This window comes from Dendrobates tinctorius, unplaced genomic scaffold (assembly GCF_039654945.1).
Source record: "Dendrobates tinctorius isolate UK_male_01 unplaced genomic scaffold, ASM3965494v1 ptg000107l, whole genome shotgun sequence".
NCBI classification, from domain to species: Eukaryota; Metazoa; Chordata; class Amphibia; order Anura; family Dendrobatidae; genus Dendrobates; species Dendrobates tinctorius.
The window spans coordinates 22,321,524-22,326,192 of NW_027361775.1; positions in this window are offsets into that span (position 1 = coordinate 22,321,524).

The following is a 4,669-nucleotide window of genomic DNA, read 5'->3' on the forward strand; positions in this document are numbered from 1 at the left end:
TCAAAGATCGCAGTATATCTTGGCTCACATTTATCCCCTTTACATTTAGTGATGCACCAGCGATCCCGACCATGATACGACCCGGTCAGGATCGTTGGTGCATCGCTAAATGGTCGCTAGTGAGCTGCCACACAGGCAGATCTCACAGCGCCGCAGCGGTCGTTACTTACCTTTCAGATGCGGCGATCCTGACGTCCTCCCGCCCGCATCCACGTGTCGCTCGTCGGCGCCACAGGAAGCGCCCAACGAGAAATGGAGCTGCGCGATCAGCGACAGACAGCGAGGGAGCCGGTCGGAGGTATCACACATAGCGATATCGCTAGCAATATCGCTGCTGTCACAAAATCAGTGGCGCTTTAGCGATATTGCTAGCGATATCGCTATGTGTAAAGCCCCCTTTACACTGGAGTTTCCATGAAAAATTTCTAAAATACGCGATTCAGTCAGAACCCCTGGCGAAAGATTCCCTATAAGGCAGAAGGAGGCACTGTGAACGCAGTCTGGCCTATGAACCAGCGGTGTCCATCTTTTTAGGCGTGCCTAAAAGCGCAGTCCGCCAGTTTTATGCACTTCTGAATAGATGGACAATGCTCAACATAGGCCAGACTTAGTCCAGAATAACTCTGCTGCCTCATTATAGTGAATGGATCCCTCGGGGGTTTCATCTGAATCATGTCACTCAGAGATTTAGGGTACCGTTACACCTAGCGATGCACCAGCGATATGACGCGGTCAGGATCGCTGGTGCATCGCTAAGTGGTCGCTAGTGAGCTGCCACACAGGCAGATCTCACCAGTGACATCGCTGGGGACAGGGATCGCTACTTACCTGTCAGACGCGGCGATCCTGCGTCCTCCTGCCCGCGTCCACGCGTCGCTGCCACAGGAAGCCCAGCAGGAAGTGGCCGACGAGGAATGGTCCAGGAGCTTCTCGCGCGATCAGCGATAACCAGCGGGGGAGCCGGTCAGAGGTAAGTATCACATGCAGCGATATCGCTAGCAATATCGCTGCAACGTCACAAAATCGGTGACTTTACAGCGATATTGCTAGCGATATCGCAGTGTGTAACGGGGGCTTTAGATGGAAACTCCGCTATAAGGGCTCAGCATGGAGCTCAAGATAAATGTGATCCTAAATGTTATGTAAGATCTTCCCAATAAAAGCTTCAATTCAATCTACAAAAACAGCCCCCACTCAAGTCCATCATTTGTTAACAAAAACATAGGGTGCTTCCACATTATTGGTAGTACAAAGGCTCTGGAAAAACGTAATGGCTTCTAGACCCCCAAAAGAAATCCAACAAATTCTGTGCTCTCAAACTCAAATGCCCCTCTCCCTTTTGAGCCCCACAGTGTGCCTAAACAACGTTTGGCATTTCTGTAGCGATGACAGTCCACCTAATTTACGGGTGCATGTCTCCAGAGGCATGAGCTGGGCATAATGTACTGGTCACTGCAACAGCAGTTTGCAATTTTTATTCAGCAACATCCACTGCTGCTTGTTTCTGGAAAACATCCATGGAGACAAAATCATCACTACACCTGTAGATAATATCCCAGAGGGGTGCAATTTCCAAACTGGGGTCACTTGAGGGGATTCTGTTCTTCTGGCACTTTGAGGCTCTGTATATGGAGTACTCAAACACTTCTACAATAATTTGTTCTCCAAGAGTCAAATAGCGCTCCTTCCCTCCGGAATCTCACCATATGGCTAAGCAGTACTGTACAGCCACGTTCAGCAGAAATTATGTGGCACATTTTGGCACCTTTTTTTACCCATTTCCCAGTGTGAAAATGTAAAATCTTGGGCTAAAAACTTGTGTGTAAAAATGTAGCAATTTTTCTTCACTGCCTAATGGTTTAAAATTCCACGTGGTGCCAATATGATCACTGCACCCCTAGATGAATTCATTGAGAGGTGTAGTTTACAAAAGGAATCACTTGTGGGTGTTTCTGCTGTTTCGTCATGTCAGGGACTCTTCAAATGTGACATGGTATTCGCAACCTATTCCAGGTAAAATAGCACTCCTACCCTTCCGATCCGTCGTGCACCTAAGCAGTTATTTTCCAACAAATATGGGGTATCGGCGTACTCAGGAAAAATAGCACAACAAATTTTGGAATCCATTTGCTCCTGTTACCCTTGTGAAAAAAAAAAAAAATTGGGAATAAAACTTTTTTGTGGGAAAAATGTGATTTTTATTTTCACGACTCATAAAATTTTATGAAGTCCCTGAATAGCTGCATGTGGCTCTCCATGTATGTGCTGTGACACAGCAGAGACACATGCAGCTGCGGCGCCGATCAGTTGTTCAGCCCGTGCGATCCAGGAAGCTGGATTCCCGCTGTAGCTTATTCGGCAAGCGCGATAGCTTGCCGAATAAGTGGGGAACCGAAGATATTCGATCAACTCTACCCCTGAGGGTTTAAGGTGCTCACCACAAATCTAGATAAATTCCTTGAGGGATGTAGTTTCCAAAATTGCGTCATTTGTGGGAGGTTTCCAATGTTTAGGCACCTTAGGGGATCTTCAAACACAACATGGCATCCGCTATCAATCGAAGCCAATTTTGTATTCCAAAAGTCAAATGCATCTCCTTGCCTTCCGAGCCCTGACGTGAGCCCAAACAGTAGTTTTCCTCCACAGGAACTCAGGAGAATTTGCAAAACAGATTGCAAGGTCCATTTTTTCCTGTTACACTTGTGAAAATAAAAAATGTGGGGCTAAAGTAACATTTTGTGGGAAAAAGTAAAATGTTAATTTTTTTCCCTCCACATTCCATTAATTCCTGTGAAGCACCTGAAGGGTTAATAAACTTCTTTAATGTGGTTTTCCAAACCTTGAGGGGTTCAGTTTTTAGACTGGTGTCACTTTTGGGTATTTTCTGCTATATGGGCCCCTCAAACTCACTTCAAATGTGATGTGGTCCATAAAAAAATTGGCTTTGTAAATTTTGTAGAAAAATGAGAAATTGCTGATCAACTTTTAACCCCTATAACTTTGTTTTTGAGTAGTAATAAAAACTTAATGTAAATAAAATAATGTACCCCAAAATGATGGAAACAAACTCTCATATGAAGCAAAGAATGTGGGTGTATATATTATACTGTATATAAAAAACATCCTTCTCACTTCCCAGTGGGTGTGGTCTTTGATGTCCTTTCTCATACTTGGGTCCTCCTACCAGAGGCCTGGGAATTTGAGGGTTCTGCGCAGGATCTTAGTTGTTCCCAGTATTGTGCTTTTCTGGACAGAGAGCTCAGATGTTGCTCCTGGGATCTGCTGTAGCCATTTTCTCAACTTAGAGGTCACTGCTCCAAGTGCTCCTTTCACCTCTGGAATCACTGTTGCCTCCACATCCATAAATAGTAGCATTTTTTTTGTTGCTAAAGTTTGGTTGTCTCCTGAAAACCTCTGGAGAGGTATCAGGAAAGGTTTGGACTTCTTGTGCTATGACACTGTGTAGACCCCTACCTAGATTTTAGTGCCAATGTCTTATCACAGTCACAATAATTTAGCAGCTTTACGACAAAGGTGTGAGGAGGGTTGACAGTAACCAGAGCTCAAATGACAGTCCTGTGTGGCCATTCATCACAGAAGGGTGAGGATAAAGAGTTTGATGATTTTCCAGTGCAGGCAAGTTACCAAGTCCACCATCTTATTTTTATGTTGCAGAATCAGATCCTAGGGCCTCCACTTTGGCTGTGACTGTAGTGATCGCTTCCTCAAGATCCGATACAGGACTCTACCCATTTAATCCTCTCAGGTTTTGAACATCTGCAACTCAGCAGGCCAAGGTCCATTTATAGCCATTCAAAATTCTTCAGTGTCGAGATAAACGCTCACAACACCGCTGCAGACAATCGTTGAGCTCTGCTAAGATAGGTGCCATGAGCCAATGATTGGCTAAATGTTGTACTGTCAACGTGATGTCACTTCTGCAGCCAAAACATAGACTACAGCAGCGAGCCGGCACTGGACCCGGGGAGGGCGAGTATTGTCAGATTTTGTTCTTTTACAGGACAGGTGATGTTTGAGGTCCACTTTTCGAAAACATATTCCTTTAAGTGTTTAACAGCAGTATTGAGAGCTTAGGTATCTGCTGGGTATGTTGTGAACTCCGCATCTGAGCCTGCTCCACACATGGGGACCTAAGCTTGTACATAACAGCACTCCCAATGTGGGGAAGGGGTTAAGAGGTGAAGACCAAGCTACTACCAGAAGATTGTCCCACTGAGGCATCACATTAATTCCTGAGAAACATTACTATCTCTGCCATGGTTTGGATAAACATATGGTGATCTGAAGATTATCTGAATGGTAGTGTGATCTGAAAATAAATCTGCTGGTTCCAAATGATTACAAATCTGTAAAATTGCTGGTACATGAGAAGGATATGGGATATAATAGGAATTCTGAAGGTTGATGTTTGCAGTCGTAAAGTCTTACCCTAATAATGGAATGGTGGAACTTACCGACAACCTGGAAACAATGACATTTCAGTTTCCAGGTTTCTAAATGAAATGTGTGGGATGAAGGTGAAAAGGAGCAATTTAACCTCTGTGTTAACTGTCATCATTATAGTGTTCGATCAGCCTCCCATGGTGCCGTTACAGAGGGTGTCAGGAGAAATTAAAATTGTGTCTCTAGGAATACAGTAACAAAAGAC